We start from the raw sequence: 18,573 nt of genomic DNA on the forward strand, positions 1-18,573 counted from the left end.
ATCTCAGGATGTCCCACTGTGCTTTAGAGCCAATGAAGTACTTTTTTGTTGAAGTGTAGTCACTGTTATAATACAGGAAACGCTGCAGCCAATTTGCACGCCGCAAGCTCCCACAAACAGCAATGAGATAATAACCAGATAATCTGTTTATTGATATTGGTTGAGACTTAAATATTGTCCAAGATTCCCTAGCTCTTTTTCATGGGCCATGGGATCTTTTATGTCCATCTGAGAGTGCAGACAGGGGTCTCGGTTTAACATCTCATCCGATAGTGCAGCACTCCCTTATAAATGCACTAAAATGTCAGCCTAGATTTCGTCCTTGGAATGGGACTTGAACTCACAACCTTCTGATTCAGAGATGAGAGTGCTACCACTCATCATCATCATAGGCAGTCTCTTGGAGTCGAGGATGACTTGCTTCCACACTAAATATGTGTTGTATATGCACACAATGGATATACTCTCTGTGTCGTCACTGTTTGGGTGCATAAGATGGAGACTTGTTTACCTGATGTATTTCAATAAGGTTTACACTGTGTATATACTATGCTGGCACCACTAGATGGTGCAACTGGTGGAGACCGGGGTTTCCTGCCCCTGTGGCAGAGGCTGTCCACCAGAGGGCACTGCGGTGGGAGACCTTAGGGTCACCTGCATAGGTGTGCAGGGCCCAGTATAAAAGGCTGCACACCATGGTTGTGCCTCACTCTGGAGTTTGGAATAAAGGACCAAGGTCACTACAGTTTGAGTACAACACATTGCCTTGTGGAGTCATTCATAAGTACATTACAGATATAATAACTGACGATGAAAATAAGGACTTTCACGCGATCATGGCTACCTTTGGCACACTAAAAGACTTTGCAGAGGGTGATGACTGGGATGCCTTCACGGAAAGGCTTGAGCAATATTTCATGGCAAACGACCTGGCAGGGGCGATGGACATATTGGCGGAGAGGCGCAAGGCTATACTGCTGACAAGTTGTGGGCCCGAGGTCTACTGCCTCATCAAGGACTTGCTGACACCCATGAAGACCAAGGATAAGACATACGATGAGCTGACTGAACTAATTTGCGACAAACTAAAACCAAAAGAGAGCATCCTCATGGCCAGGTACAGATTCTACACTCACCGCAGACCTAAGGGCCAGGAGATTGCAAAATATGCTGCCGACCTCAAGAGACTTGCTGCACCGTATGATTTTGGCACGCACCTCAACGAAGCATTGCGAGACATCTTCATTATGGGAATCGGCCACGAGGGCCTCCTTCACAAGCTATTATCTGCTGACACCACAGTCAACCTGCAGAAGGCCATCAGCATCAGTCAGGTGTTCATGACCTCGACCTGCAGCACCAAGCAAATCATTCATCCTACTGACTCAAACCCGGCAAGTACTGTACACAGAATGGTGCCTTTCACAGTCAAGACTGTAGAACGTGGCTCTGCCCAGGGTTCCAGAACTCAGAGTCCACCGAGGGGTGCTAATCGAGTAGCACCATGCTGGCGTTGCGGAGGAAACCATAGGGTTGACCAGTGTCAGTTTGCTGAGTACGTATGCAATGCCTGTAACACAAAGGGCCACCTCCTGCTTATGTGTAAAATAAATACGACTCACCGTCCAGCAGAGGAATCGGTGGATGACTTTGAATCCAGTGGGGAGTATGATGATTTGGCCAGAGAGGCGGCTCAGCCACAAGAAGATGTGTATGGAGTGTATACCTGCCCCATCGATTGTCCTCCAGTGAAGATGGAAGTCGAGATAAACGGCATTCTAGTCTTCATGGAAGTGGACATGGGAGCGAGCCAGTCAGTGATGAGCCAGGATGCCTTTGAGAGGCTATGGAACGAAAAACAACCCGAGCTGGTTCCAGTACAGGAATAATTGTGCACCTACGCCAAGGAGCTGATCCCAGTCTTTGGTAGTGTAGATGTAAGTGTAATCCATAATGGCGTGGTGCACAAGTTACCTCTGTGGATTGTTGCAGGTGATGATCCAATGTTACTCGGAAGAAGGTGGATGGGGAAATGGGAAGACCTCCTCTTCACTCCAGCAATTGATGATCCCCATGCTCAGAGGCAGAGCAAAACCTCACCTTCGCTTGGGCCAGGCACGAGAGAACAGACCAGCACAGCACCTGAGGCACAGACCGTCCATCACGACTGAGTGGCAATGATCCGACCAGAACGACCTAAAAGTAACTTCCCGGCTCCAGTGGCAGGACTCCTGGGGCAGAAGATCGAATTCACAGGCACTCTTCCAGCTTTTGTTGCAGAATTGCAGGAGAGAAGGATCAAGGCAGTCGACCTCGAGGTCAGAGGCAAGATGGCATCCCTGCTGCAGTGAGGTGCAGCATGGCTGAAAAAAAAGATGGCCATGGCAATACCACGAGGTGCAACGCTGAGGGGCCAACATGCGGTGTCCAACAAAGGATTTGATTGGGGTAAAGCCAGCAGGGTTCTCTTAAAGGAGACCTGCAACCAACTGAACTTAAATAGACATTGTATGCATGGCAATCAATGTAACAAACCGATTAAGATTGTGAACAAAATGTTGTTGCGAATTGTCGGTACTATTCCTAATGTAAAGAACAAAATGTTGTTGGGAGATGTCGGGAATAGAGTGTTTCCAAAAGTAGCAAGTGAGCGACCTCAGGAGGGTGAAGGCACTGATCCTGATACCCTGCCCCAAGTCTATGCCACGCTGCAGATACCCGATGGCACTATTCGCCACGGACCCGGAAATGAAAACAGCGCCAATACACGCAGTTGGCCGCCATTGCCCATCACCCGGATGGAGACGGTGCAGCCTCCAGACCCAGTCGTTACCTCGGCTATGTCCGTGAGCGAAAGGTCAGAACCAACGAGTTCCCCAAATGGGACCTGGAACAGCCAGGTTCCCAACACCGTTAGAGAGCAGGCAGCAGATTCTGCAACCCTCAAAGGAGGACAGGGAGGCCACACACAACTGTGGCGCTGCCCACCACTAGGCAATGGCAAAGGCCCTGAATTCTGGCTAGATGAGCAAACCAAGCCCACCCCGCTAACAGGGGGCACAGCGCCGCTATCAGACGACTAGGACCCCGTCCGGTTGCTCTGGAACTAGCACCCTCGCATACCTGTACTGCCGCAGTACTGACCATGACTGAATCATGAATGCAATCTACCCAATCCTGGCGCACAACCGTAAAACATAACAAACCAAGGTGTCACGATACAAACTGTCAAAAAATGTTTTTCTTCCTTTCTTTGTGTCATGTATTCAACCAGCATTGTAACCCATGTATAAACTGACCTAAGTTGTACACCGTGAGAACACTGACCACTAGGTGGGAGACACTCCTAACCTGGACCTTCAGGTATAAAAGGGGAAGCTCCACCCACCTTCATCACTTGAGTGCTAAGGAATAAAGGACAGGTCACTGACCTTCTCTCAAGCATGGGCCTCATGTACATTTATACTGTGTAGTAAGGACGTATCAATGGCGACAAGAAACTGGGATTTAAACTACGCGAGCATGGCCACTAGCAGAACAGACGAGAGGTACTGTGTTAAGGAATGGTTGGGACAGAGATTCAACATTGTTAAAGCAGCACACAGTTCTCCAGGCAGACAAGGGCAGTCAGGCATGCCCCAACATGTAGTCGAACCCAGAGGGGGAGTTAGACAGAGACAATGGCAAGCTGAACAGCGATTCACGCCATTGCAAGGGACAATGCGGCCAGTAATGGGGCCATCAACACCTGTTAATGGTGCACTCAAGGACAATAACAGGGGCAGTCAGGGACGATCGACTGGCAAGGGACCTTTTGTTTCAAACCGCAACTCATGCTGGAGGCGTGGAGGCATACATTCAGCCGGAGTTTGCAGAGATGAGCAAAATACCTGCAGAAATTGCAGAAATGGACACTGGGGGAAATCGCTGGAAGCTAAAGTTCAGCGAGTTCATGTGGAGCATGTATACAGTTCATACACTAGGACGCCACCGATAATGATGAAGATGCTCCTCAATGGCATCCCAGTATCAATGGAGTTAGAAACAGGTGCCAGCCAGTCCCTGATGGGTATCAAACAGTTCGAAAAGTTGTGGGCATCCAAGGCCAGGAGGCCAAAATTATCGCCGATTGACGCACAGCTACGGACTTACACAAAGCAGATCATTCCGGTGCTAGGCAGCGCCACGGTAGTCGTGACCCACAAAGATTCGGAGAACAGGTTGCCACTCTGGATTGTCCCAGGGGACGGTCCCGCGCTACTGGGGAGGAGTTGGCTTGCTGTCATGAACTGGAAATGGGGCGATGTCAATGCAATTTCCTCTGTGGAGCGAATATCATGCTAACAGATCCTGGACAAATTTGACTCATTATTTCAACTCGGCATTGGCACTTTCATGGGGGCCAAGGTAGTGATTCACATTAACCCGGATGCCAGGCCAGTACACCACAAGGCCAGAGCGGTGCCGTACGTGATGCGGGAAAAGATAGAAGGCGAATTGGACCGCCTGTTGAGGGAAGGTATCATCTCGCCAGTCGAATTCAGTGACTGGGCGAGACCGATTGTGCCGGTGCTCAAGGTGGATGGGTCGGTCAGGATATGTGGCGATTACAAGGCCACCATCAATCGGGTGTCACTCCAAGACCAATACCCGCTACCGACGCTATCCGGTGGCAAACTTTTTTCAAAATTGGACCTGACCTCAGCTTACATGACCCAGGAGCGGGCGAGTGAGTCGAAGAAGCTGACCACCATCACGACACACAAGAGGTTGTTTGAGTACAACAGATGTCCGTTCGGGATTCGCTCGGCCGCTGCGATCTTCCAACGAAATATGGAAAGCCTCCTCAAGTCGATTCCAGGGACGGTGGTTTTTCAGGACGACATCCTCATTACAGGTTACGATACTGAAGAACACCTCCACAACCTGGAGGAGGTGCTACGCAGACTGGACCGGGTAGGTCTGCAACTGAAAAAGGCGAAGTGCGTCTTCCTAGCTCTGGAGGTAGAATTCCTGGGGATGAGGGTAGCAGCAGACGGGATCAGCCCTACTGCATCCAAGACGGAAGCGGTCCAGAGAGCACCCAGACCCCGTAACACGACGGAGCTGCGTTCGTTCCTGGGGCTCCTGAACTATTTTGGTAACTTCCTTCCCAAATTGAGCACGCTGCTAGAGCCGCTACACGTGCTCCTACGCAAAGGTCGCGAATGGGTCTGGGGGGACAGCCAGGAAAGGGCTTTTAATAGAGCACGCAATTTGTTATGTTCCAACAATCTGTTAACGCTATATGACCCATGTAAGAAACTTGTGTTAACGTGCGATGCGTCGTCCTATGGTGTCGGTTGTGTGTTGCAGCATGTCAATGCCAAGGGTCAGTTACAGCCGGTAGCTTATGCCTCCAGGAGTCTGTCTCAGGCAGAAAGGGGCTACGGGATGGTAGAAAAGGAGGCGCTCGCATGTGTATATGCGGTAAAGAAAATGCACCAGTACCTGTTTGGCAGGAAATTTGAGCTGGAGACAGATCACAAACCCCTAACGTCCCTTTTGGCCGACAACAAGGCCATAAATGCAAACGCATCGGCCTGCATACAGAGGTGGGCACTCAAGTTAGCTGCCCATGACTACACAATTCGGCACAGACCGGGCACCGAAAACTGCGCCGATGTACTCAGCAGGCTCCCACTAGCCACCACTGAGGGGGCTACCGAGCATGGTGCTGAGATGGTCATGGCTGTTGAAGCTTTCGGAAGCGAAGGCTCACCCGTGACAGCCCGTCAGATTAAAGTCTGGACAAATAGAGACCCGCTATTGTCTCTAATCAAGAAATGTGTCCTGAATGGGGACTGGGCAGCCACGTACAGGGCATGCCCTGAGAAATTTAAACCATTTCACAGGCGCAAGGATGAACTCTCGATTCAGGCCGATTGCCTACTGTGGGGAAACCGCGTAGTCATGCTCCAGATGGGCAGAGAGGTGTTCATCAGAGAACTCCATAATGGGCACCTGGGCATTGTCACGATGAAGGCAATTGCCAGGTCACACGTTTGGTGGCCAGGGATAGACGCAGATCTGGAACTTTGTGTTCGCAGGTGCAACACGTGTGCCCAGCTGGGCCATGTGCCCAGGGAAGCCCCCCTTAGCCCCTGGCCATGGCCCGCCAAGCCTTGGTCACACATCCATGTGGACTATGCAGGTCCTTTCATGGGGTAAATGTTTTTGGTTGTAGTAGACGCCTACTCCAAATGGATCAAGTGTGACATTTTAAATTCAAGCACATCCTCTGCCACGGTAGAAAGTCTACAGGCAATGTTCGCCGCCCACGGTCTACCGGACATCTTGGTCAGCGACAATGGCCCGTGCTTCACGAGCACTGAATTCCAGGACTTCATGGCAGGCAATGGAATTAACCATGTTAGAACGGCACCGTTCAAGCTGGCCTCAAACGGCCAGGCAGAACGAGCAGTGCAGATAATCAAACAGGGGATGCTCAGATTCCAAGGGGGTTCCCTACAAACCCGCTTATCACGCCTCCTGTTGGCCTACAGATCCCGACCACACTCGCTCACAGGGGTTCCACCCGCAGAGCTACTAATGAAAAGGATGCTCAAAACCCGATTATCCCTTAAACACACCACCATGAAAGAAATTGTCGAGAGCAGGCACCAGTCACAAAATCACTGCCATGACAGGAATGCGAGGGCGCGATGTATTGATGTAAATTATCCTGTTTTTGTCCTCAACTACGCTGCAGGGCCCAAATGGCTCGCAGGCACTGTGGTTGCCAAAGAGGGAAATAGGATTCTGAAAGTTAAACTTACCAATGGACAAATCTGCCGCAAACATGTGGATCAAACAAAAAGGAGGTTCAGCAACCCCATCGAAGAAGCAGAGGAAGAACACGATATAGAGTTCACTCCACCACAGGTGACCGAACACCGGAACCAAAGGGAGGAGAGCCCAGTCACTGTGGGCAGTCCAGACAGGCCTGAGGCACTGCAAACAGCAGACACTCAGGCCAGCGCCCAACAACCGGAGCCCCAACTCAGGCGCTCTACAAGGGAGCGTAAACCACCAGAGAGACTCAACCTGTGATCCCAATAAAACTTTGGGGGGGGAGGTGATGTCATGTATTCAACCAGCATTGTAACCCATGTATAAACTGACCTAAGTTGTACACCGTGAGAACACTGACCACTAGGTGGGAGACACTCCTAACCTGGACCTTCAGGTATAAAAGGGGAAGCTCCACCCACCTTCATCGCTTGAGTGCTAAGGAATAAAGGACAGGTCACAGACTGACCTTCTCTCAAGCATGGGCCTCGTGTGCATTTATACTGTGTAGTAAGGACGTATCACTTTGTACTTGCACTGTGTCTGATCCTGTATGTTAATGTAACGGACCAGCTGCATGATCTCGCTGTGGGTGATGCGGGGGGATGGGGAAATGGATGTATGTAGCCATGGACACACACCTGGATCACACCCAGAACCCACTGGAACCTCCACTGCATCATTGAACCATCCAATCTGGTAACCTCTACCCAACGTTGTGGCAAAAGGACTTGGGGGTTAACAAGGAGAGAGCCAAGCCAAAGCACAGTCAAGGTGCAAGGGCTATTGGCACTCAAGCCTGGGGAGCGCTAAGCCAGAGCACATAGTGCAAAGTTAATTGGAACAAAGGACTTAGGGAGAGTGATGTTGTATATACAGACTCTGGATGTACTCTCTGTGTAGTCACTGTGTGGTTGCATAAGATGAAGACTTGTTTACCTGATGTACTATCATTAATGTTTACTCTATGTACCTGCTGGCACCACTAGAGGGTGCAACTGGTGGAAACTGGGGTTTTGCTGCCCTGGTGGCAGGGCCCAATATAAAAGGCTGCATATCATGCTTGGGCTTAACTTTGGAGTTTGGAATAAAGGACCAAGGTCACTACAGTTTGAGTACAACACATTGCCTCGTGGAGTCATTCATAAGTACATTACAGACATAATAATATGATTCTCAGGTGACTGAAGAGTCCAATACGGGACCAATAGTCTCTGCCACAGGTAGGGCAGACAGTGTTTGAAGGAATGGGAGGTTGGGGTGCCTGGGTTCCTTCCGCTGTCTACGCTTGGTTTCTGCTTGTTCTCGTCGAAGAGACGAAAGATGTTCACCACCTTCCAGGATGCTTTTCCTCTGCTTTGGGCAGTCTTGTGCCAGAGATTCCCAGGTGTCAATGGGAATGTTACATTTTTTCAAGGAGGCTTTGAGGGTGTCATTGAAACATTTCCTGTGGCCACCTGGGGTTCGCTTGCCATGTCGGAGCTCTAAATAGAGTGCTTGTTTTGCGAGTCTTGTGTCAGGCGGAGATGATCGAGCGTGGTCAGTGCTTTGATGCTGGGGATATTGGCCTGAGCGAGAACACCAATGTTGCTGCACCTAGCCTGCCAGTGGATTTGCAGGATCTTGTGGAGGCAGCGTTGTGGTAATTCTCCAGTTTTTTGAGGTGCCTGCTGTACATAGTCCATGTCTCTGAGCCATGTAGGAGAGCGAGTATCACCACTGCTCTGTCGACCATGAGCTTGGTGCCGGGTTTGAGGTCCTGGTCTTCAAACACCCTCTTCCTCAGGCGACTGAAGGCTGCACTGGCACACTGAAGGCGGAGTTGGACCTCGTCATTGATGTCTGCCCTTGTTGATAGTAGGCTCCCGAGGTATGGAAAATGGTCCACGTTGTCCAAGGCCTCGTCATGAATTTTGATAACTGGTGGGCCGTGCATTGTGGCAGGGGCAGGTTGGTAGAGGACCTTTGTCTTATGGATGTTTAGTGAAAGACCCATGCTCTCGTATGCCTCAGTGAAGGTGTTGATGATGGCTTGGAGCTCAGCCTCCGAGTTTGCTCAGGCGCAAACGTCGTCCACGTACTGTAGTTTGATGACAGAGGATGGGACAACCTTGGATCTGGCCTGGAGATGGCAGAGGTTGAACAGGTTCCCATTTGTCCTGTAATTTAGCTCCACTCCAGTGGGAAGCTTGCTGAGGGTGAGATGGGCATTACTGCTGCCACTGAGCCACGACTGACACCGGGTTTAAAGTTTAGACGGGTGTGAATTTTCTGTAAGGCTTCTCCAGGCACACAAATTATACTTTCTTCAGAAGCATTGGACGTACAGATATTTGAAGCTGGGCCTAAGTGGAGTGTTTTTAAATTGCTTAGTCAGTTTGACTCAAGTGATAGCATTCTGGCTTTAAGCCCCACTCCAAGACTTGAGTAAACAATCTCGGCTGACAGTTCTTTGGGTGATATTATAACAGAATCGCTGTCTGCCTGTTCTGATGGCTCAGATGAATGGTACAAATCTCCTGGCATTATTCAAAGCAAAGCAGAAAATTCTTCTGGTATAAAAACAGAATATTCTGGAAACAAACAGTAGGTCAGGCAGCTTCAACGGAGAGAGAAACAGAGTTAGCATTTCAGGTCGCTGCCCTTTTGTTGCTGCCTGTTCTGTTGAGTGTTTCCACCATTTTAACTTTTATTTCAGATTTCCAGTATCTGAAGTTCAAGTTCTTCTCGTACCCTGATCAACATTCTCCTTTAACTCAACACCATCAAAAACAGACGAACTACAAATTCATCTTATTATTGTTTGTGCGGTGTTGCTGTGCACAAAACATTTGCCACATTTTTGAACAACAATCACTGCACTACAAATAATTCATTGTATGCTTTGAGACATTCCTGAGCTATGGGTTTGAAAGACAATATAAACGCAACTCATTCTTTTTCTTCTTAATGTCTATATTAATACTTTAGTACATACTTAGCATTTTAACGAGGCTCACCGGAGTGGTTATTGATTGTTGCACGATTTAATCATGTCTGAGTAAAGGGGTGAATGGAATTTGTAATAGCATGAGAAGGTATTCAAAGCCTCTGGGAGTGTACCTAACTCTATCAGAAGTGGGCAACATTGGATATGCAGGCGAGTAGAAGCAAACCCGTCTTCAGATTAGTGACACTGAGATAAAAATGGACACGAGGGAATCACCAGAAAGATGGGGTTTGCTTGGATGCCGGCACAGGCACGATGGGCCGAATGGCTTCCTTCTGTGCTCTATCATTCTACATAATGTCTTGGCAAATACCTTGTATATACATTGAGAAGTCACGCATGCCATATCTTGACAGCAGTAATATCGATTGCAAAAGTAAGGTTGCAATCCACGACAGTGATTAATGAGTGGAATTATGCAGCCTGCAGTTATTCACATCATCTCTTGTTTTATGCTGGAGCCTCGAGAGGAATCCAGTGTTCCTCTTATAAATAACTGATAGTTGGAGGCACTTAGTCAGGCAGATCAAGATGCTCTCTGAAGTTTGACCCATGAACTTGACAGCATCGATCTGGAGTAACTACCGAGACCAACCGTCAGGTAGATAACCGTCCACAACAGTTCTTTCATTAATTAAACATCATTCATTATTTTCAGAACTGACATTTAGCATCCTTCCAAGAATGGTATTCAACATTTAAATAAATTACTGAAAGGTTTATGCCTCTTAACAGCCAAGGAAAACATAAGGCAACTAACACGTCACTGGAGGTAATAGAATTGATGACAAGGGTTTTTTGGGGAAAATTACATTTCCTGTGACTTTGTGAAATGTTAAAGCAAAGTACACTCCTCATGTTGTTTTCTAATAATCTAAGGTCCAATTAGTGCCCTGGAGAAAAGAAAATACTGCAGTAATCAACCACACAGATCACTAATCAGACTGGCATCAAAAGCTACTGGGAGCTAAGGTTCAATCAGTAAGATAGCAAAAAGCTCATCTTAATTATATTGTGAATGGCTGTTGGCGACTGAGTATCTTTTTAAACATGGTTATTCATTGGTACAGCACATATTCAAAGAGAAAAACATGCTTTACTGCTACACAATAAAAGCTTAATGATATGGGATCCATCCTGTTTCTCCCAGTCGAAAATGCATTAATATTTAGAATTTAACAATATATGTAAATGTGTGAATTTATTCTGAAAATGTCAAGTATGTGTGAAGGTGTTAATATGGGCATTAAGTAGGTATGAAGAAACACTTAAGTAGATGTAAACCCATATGCTTGGCGGATTTTTTTCTTACAAAAGTAAGTATTCCTTTTATTGATTCTCAAATTTTGCAATTACATATTTTAATTCTGATAGCAGTCAATTTTTATCAATTAGAAAATTGATTGAAATATTTCCAAATCCGGTTTAGTATAAATGTTAATTATAAGTACTAAGCATTGTACATCATTAATTTGTATTTGTTTGTTTATCTCTATTGTGCTAGAGGTGATCCAAAACTCGGCTGCCTGTGTCCTATCTCGCACCAAGTCCCGTTCACCCATCACTCCTGTGCTCACTTGACCTACATTGGATCCCGGTTAAGCAACGCCTCGATTTCAAAATTCTCATCCTTGTTTTCAAATCCCTCCATGGCCTCGCCCCTCCCTATCTCTGTAATTTCTTCCAGCCCCGCAAACCACCAAGATGTCTGCGCTCCTCTAATTCTACTCTCTTGAGCATCCCTGATTATAATTGCTCACCATTGGTGGCCATGCCTACGCTCCAAGCTCTGGAACTTCTGCCTAAACCTTTCTGCCTCTCTACCACTCTTTCCTCCTTCAAGACGCTTCTTAAAAGCTACCTCTTTGACCAAGCTTTTGTAACTTAGTGTCAATGTTTTTGTCTTATAATACTCCTGTGAAGCACCTTCAGATATTTCACGACATTAAAGACAAAATAGAAATACAGGTTGTGGTTGTTGTTGGTGTTGAATTATTTTCCGCAAAATGAGACACAGGCTGATTCTTTTAGCCTTCAAAATATTAAAGTCACAACTTTTATTCTGTTAATGCCAACAGAGGTGAAAGAGGCTTTCTGTTTCATTATTTTATTATTCGTGTCTATCCATTCAGTCACTTAAAAGATGGAATGATAGAAAGCGACAACTTTTAAGTGTTGTTTTTAAACCTGAATTTAGGTCTCACAGCAGTTTGCGCATTGTCTAATATGGTGACACACAGCGTTTAATTTTGATGCCATAAGGGCAGACTGAGTGAATGGACACCATCCTCCTCACAAAACCAAGGGGTAAATTTGCACCTTACGTTTGGGGTGTTAACTTTTAAAAGTTTGAAAAGTTAACACCAGGTGCAAACGATTGCTTACTTCTGCTAAATTGGGCTTTATCGCCCCTGGAAGGAAGGGGACGGTAAATGAGGCACGAATGGCGTGAGTGAGGCGCTGCAGTGGTGCTAATTGCAGAGCGCTACCCAATTTCAGTTGATTTGTATTCAGCAATCATCCTTCAATCCTTCACAGTGGTTGATTCGAGCTCTTAAAGGGGAAGTAATGTCAAGCGGCGGCTGTTCATTTTCAGCATTGCTGCACTTGAGTGAGACCTCTGAGATACTAAGAGAACTTTGTGGGATGGCTGGTGGAAATCCTGCTGCAAGAGAGAGGGCCACGTGCTTCAACAATGTGGCATTGGAGACATTGGTGGTGGCAGTGGAGAAAAGGAGGGAATCGCTGTTCCCTGTGTCTGGAAGGAGGTCATCAGTACAGGGCGATGTGGAGAGAAGTGGTCAAGGAGCTGTCGGTCAGCACTGTGGTAGACAGAACCCTGCCACATGGCCGCAAGAACTTTAACGACTTCAGTCGGGTGGTCAAGGTGAGCACTTGCTTCCACACCTCCTACATACCAGCTTCTGAACCTCTGTCGTGCACACTGAGCAAATCACCACACCCCCACCATCAACCACCAAACATGTGCAGCTACTCAAACTCACATCCTTATCTCACACCTTGCCTACATTCACAGCTATTCAACCATGGCAGGCATATCTGCCACATACGTAGCTGGACTCTTACTCACACAAGTTCCTTTTTCGTTGCAGGCCAAGATGGCACATAATATGAGGGAGCAGCAGAGGATTGGAGGGGGTGAACCTCAACTGCAGGAGCTGAGTGACCTGGAGGAGCGAATGTTGCGGCTCATTGCCCCGCAGGTGGTGGGCGCCGTGACCGGCAGAGACGTCGACCCCACTGGGGGCAACAATGGTATCTTTATCCCCTCTCCTTTTCTCATCCCACTTCCCCATTAAACCAGAAGATTTTATCACTTTCCACCTGATACTGTCTGTCTTCCTTGCTCCATTCCTGCCCCCCTGCCCTCACCTTAATGTGAATCTTGTGCCATTTCTGCTTTCAAATTATCAGCCAGCAGAGGACCAGCCTGTCCCTGAATCCTACCATCACAGTCAGGAGGGAGAGGAGGAGGAGGACGCAAGCACTGCGTCATTGCGTCTCTCACCCGCAGGGACCAGCTCAGAGACTGGCACTATGCGGTCCTTAGAGATTAGCTTAGCAGAGGGGTCTGCAATGGGTGATGCACTGGGGACCTAACAGGCTGCAGCAAGGGCAAGGGGAAAGGGAACCTCTGATGCCATCTCCACAGAGGGCGAGTTTGCACGCAAGTCCTGCTGCACAGAACTCAGATGAGGACCTCGATGGGGAGGCATTCACAAGAAGGGTGATGGCCATGCACTCCGATACGACAGGTGCAATGGCAAGGGTGCCCGAGAGCCACTCCGCTATGGTAAAGAGCTTGGAGGAGTCCACCTCTATCCTTGCACAGAGCTCTGTGTACACCATGGAGCCCATGATTTCCAGTCTGCAAACATTGGTGGACTAAAGAGAGAACGTGCCGATCAAGACCTCATAACACATGTCATGGGCAATGTGGCAGCACAGACAGAAGCCACACACCGTCTTAGTGCTGTGATGCAGAAAATGTTTGGTGGCATTGAATCTCAGACTGCTCTCATGCAGTCTCAGCTTGATGCCACGCGTGCTCTGACTGCTACCATCACTGCTGGGTCCACCACAGTCCACCGGGGATCTCACGGTGTCGCAGCAGCCCACCAATCTGTGCTCCAGCAGATTTGTGGGGATGCTGAGGTACTATATTGTGGGAGTGGCACTGGGTCAGTGGAGCAGGAATCTGCTGTCCTCTCTCAGGATGACAGCATTCCTGATCCCACTACAGCCACTCTGACAATGCACTTGTTGCTGCCATTCATCCAGCCAGCCCAGACAGCCACTGCCCAGCCTGAGGTGGTGCAGTCTACAGCCGGGCCTTCCAGGCCCAGAGCTGGTCGAGGATGTCCTGCAATGCCATATGTAGTCTCTGGCCCTGACACACAGCGGCCTTCCATCAGCCATGCTGCAGCCACAGGGGACACACTGCAGAGGAGTTATAGAATAGTTAAACCAAAGAAGGGATATAAGGAAATGCACAAGTGCGATTCTTAAACACATTTGTTCTTTATTGTACTCTTAAATATTATGAGATAAATTTTTAATTGGAATGTTGTATCTTTGCTGTTGTCTCTCATTTCACAGAAATATAGAAACATAGAAAATAGGTGCAGGAGTGGGCTATTCGGCCCTTCGAGCCTGCACCACCATTCAACAAGATCATGGCTGATCATTCACCTCAGTACCCTTTTCCTGCTTTCTCTCCATACCCCTTGATCCTTTAGCCGTAAAGGCCATATCTAACTCCCCCTTGAATATATCTAATGAACTGGCATCAACAACTCTCTGCAGTAGGGAATTCTACAGGTTAACAACTCTCTGAGTGAAGAAGTTTCTCCTCAACTCAGTCCTAAATGGCTTACCCCTTATCCTTAGACTATGTCCCCTGGTTCTCCTGCCCAACATCGGGAACATTCTTCCTGCATCTAACCTGTCCAGTCCAGTCAGAATTTTATGTTTCTATGAGATCCCCTTTCATCCTTCTAAACTCCAGTGAATACAGGCCCAGTCAATCCAGTCTCTCCTCATATGTCAGTCCTGCCATCCCGGGAATCAGGCTGGTGAACCTTCGCTGCACTCCCTCAATAGCAAGAACATCTTTCCTCAGATTAGGAGACCAAAACTGAACACAATATTCCAGGTGTGGTCTCACCAAGGCCCTGTACAACTGCAGTAAGACCTCCCTGCTCCTATACTCAAAACCCCTAGCTATGAAGGCCAACATACCATTTGCCTTCTTCACCGCCTGCTGTACCTGCATGCCAACTTTCAATGACGAATGAACCATGACACCCACATCTCGTTGCACCTCGCCTTTTCCTAATCTGCCGCCATTCAGATAATATTCTGCCTTCATGTTTTTGCCACCAACGTGGATAACCTCACATTTATTCACATTATACTGCATCTGCAACGCGTTTGCCCACTCACCTAACCTGTCCAAGTCACCCTGCAGCCTTTTAGCATCCTCCTCACAGCTCACACCTCCACCCAGCTTAGTGTCATCTGCAAACTTGGAGATATTACACTCAATTCCCTCATCCAAATCATTAATGTATATATAAATGGCTGGAGTCCCAGCACTGAGCCCTGCGGCACCCCACTAGTCACTGCCTGCCATTCTGAAAAGGACCCATTTATCCCGACTCTCTGCTTCCTGTCTGCCAACCAGTTCTCTATCCACGTCAGTACATTACCCCCAATACCATGTGCTTTAATTTTGCACATCAATCTCTTGTGTGGGACCTTGTCAAAAGCCTTTTGAAAGTCCAAATACGCCACATCTACTGGTTCTCCCTTGTCTACTCAACTAGTTACATCCTCAAAAAATTCTAGAAGATTTGTCAAGCATGATTTCCCTTTCATAAATCCATGCTGACTTGGACCAATCCCGTCACTGCTTTCCAACTGCTGCTATTTCATCTTTAATCATTGATTTCAACATTTTCCCCACTACTGATGTCAGGCTAACTGGTCTATAATTACCTGTTTTCTCTCTCCCTCCTTTCTTAAAAAGTGGTGTTACATTAGCTACCCTCCAGTCCATAGGAACCAATCCAGAGTCGATAGACTTTTGGAAAATGATCACCAATGCATCCACTATTTCTAGGGCTATTTCCTTAATACTCTGGGATGCAGACTATCAGGCCCCGGGGATTTATTGGCCTTCAATCCCATCAATTTCCCGAACACAATTTCCTGCCTAATAAGGATTTCCTTCAGTTCCTCCTTATCACTAGACCCTCGGTCCCCTCGTATTTCCGGAAGGTTATTCGTGTCTTCCTTCGTGAAGACAGAATCAAAGTATTTGTTCAATTGGTCCGCCATTTCTTTGTTCCCCATTATAAATTCACCTGAATCTGACTGCAATGGACCTACATTTGTTTTCACTAATCTTTTTCTCTTCACATATATATAGAAGCTTTTGCAGTCAATTTTTATGTTGCCAGCAGGCTTCCTCTCATATTCTATTTTGCCCCTCCTAATTAAACCCTTTGTCCTCCTCTGCTGTATTACAAAATTCTCCCAGTCCTCAGGTTTGCTGCGTTTTCTGGCCAATTTATATGCCTCTTCCTTGGATTTAACACTATCGTTAATTTCCCTTGTTAGCCACGGTTGAGCCACCTTCCCCATTTTATTTTTACTCCAGACAGGGATGTACAATTGTTGAACTTCATCCATGTGATCTTTAAATGTTTGCCATTGCCTATCCACCGTCAACTCTTTAAGTATCACTTGCCAGTCTATTCTAGCCAATTCACGTCTCATACCATCGAAGTTACCTTTCTTTAAGTTCAGGACCCTAGTCTCTGAATTAACTGTGTCACTCTCCATCTTAATAAAGAATTCTAGCATATTATGGTCACTCTTCCCCAAGGGGCCTCGCACAACAAGATTGTTAATTAGTCTTTTCTCATTATACATCACCCAGTCTAGGATGGCCAGCCCTCTAGTTGGTTCCTCGACATATTGATCTAGGAAACCATCCCTACTACGCTCCAGGAAATCTTCCTCCACTGCATTGCTGCCAGTTTGGTTAGCCCAATCGCTATGTAGATTAAAGTTGCCCATGAAACTGCTGTACCTTTATTGCACGCATCCCTAATTTCTTGTTTGATGCTTTCAGTTTTGGGGCATTGGTATGGAAGGGAAAATTGATGTGGTGATGGGGACGTGCAGAGGAACCGGGAAATGGGCTTGAATTCTTTGGAACCGAAGTCTGATGAGATAGTCGCGGACCGCCCTTCCAGAATCCCAATTGTTTGCCTGCCTTTTCTGTCACTGGTGTTGCTGTTCCTGCTCTTCTTCCTCCTGTTCTCCTCCTGCTCTTCCTCCTGTTCTCCTCCTGCTCCTCCCCCTACTCATCCCTCATTCTCCACTTCCTTCACCTTCTGAGGTGGTGGAGCTATGCCTGGTGGCAATGGCTGTGACCCCATGATGGCCACGTTGTGCAGCATGCAGCAAACCAGGAATAGTGACACCTGCTCAGGCAAGTACTAGAGGACTCCTCCCATGCTTGAGCCCTCTGATTGTCTGCTCAGTGATGCTCCTGGTGGTGACATGGCGCTCATTAGATGAGTGCTGGGCAGGAGTGTTGGGGTTGTAGAGGGGTGTTGTGAGTCAGGTCCAAAGCGGATAGCCCTTGTCTCTGAGCAGCCAGCCACAAGCTTCATGTGAGGGCTGGAAGACAGCTGGCAAACTGGTCTAGCGCAGAATGAAGGCATCGTGGCTGCTGCCAGGATAGCGGGCATTGACAATAACGATTCTGCATGTGTGGTCACACATTCAGTGAGTGGTAGGCTTTGCGGTTTAGAAATACTTCAGAATTGCTAGGCGGTGCCCACAAAGCGACGTGGGTGCAGTCAATGGCACCCTGCATCATGGGGAAGCTCGCTATCCTGGCAAAGCCACATGCACACTCGTGCTGCTTCTCTCTGATCATGGGAAGTAAATGTAGTCCTTTCTCCTTTTGCACAAAGCATCTGTGACCTCGCGGATGGAGCAATGGATGGCGAACTGGGAGATGTTGGAGATGTCTCCTGTTGCACACTGAAAGGATCCATTGACATAGAAATTGATGGTGACCTTGACTGTCACAGAGAGAGCTGTCCTCACCTTGGTCTGAGGCTCGATGTCTGATTGCAAGAGATGGCAGAGCTCTGTGACCACGTCCTTGCTGAAGCGCAGCCTTCGAACATACTGTTCCTCAGTGACATTTATGTAGAACAGCTGCGGGAATACCCTGGGAGGGTAAGGTTTCCTGTTGCCTGCCCTGTTGGGCCTTCTCCCTCTGGCTACATTTCCTGCCTTTCTCTCCGCATTTCTCTCTGCTTAAGTTGCGTCCGATGGTGATGTCGGAGCAGGAGGTCGAGTGCCAACACAGCCCCCATGAAACAATATAAATGTTGTTGTTTCAAATCTGCCCTCAATGAGACACAGGAATGCTTAAGAGGTAGAACAGTCCTTCAACTGAAAATCGCTCAAATCTGTCAAACAGCCAGTCTGCCTATATGTTAGTAAGCTCAATAACTCATTTGCGCCCCCCCCCTCCCACCGTGGGGGCTAACGGGAGGTGCAAAGTACCAGAATTTCGCCCCCATAAAATTTACAGCACAGAAACAAGCCATTTGGCCCAACTGGTCTATACAGTTGTTTATCCTCGAGATATGCCTCCTCCCACCCTACTTCATCTACCCCTATTGGCATACCCTTCCAAA

Source organism: Pristiophorus japonicus, chromosome 7 (assembly GCF_044704955.1).
Source record: "Pristiophorus japonicus isolate sPriJap1 chromosome 7, sPriJap1.hap1, whole genome shotgun sequence".
Lineage (NCBI taxonomy): Eukaryota > Metazoa > Chordata > Chondrichthyes > Pristiophoridae > Pristiophorus > Pristiophorus japonicus.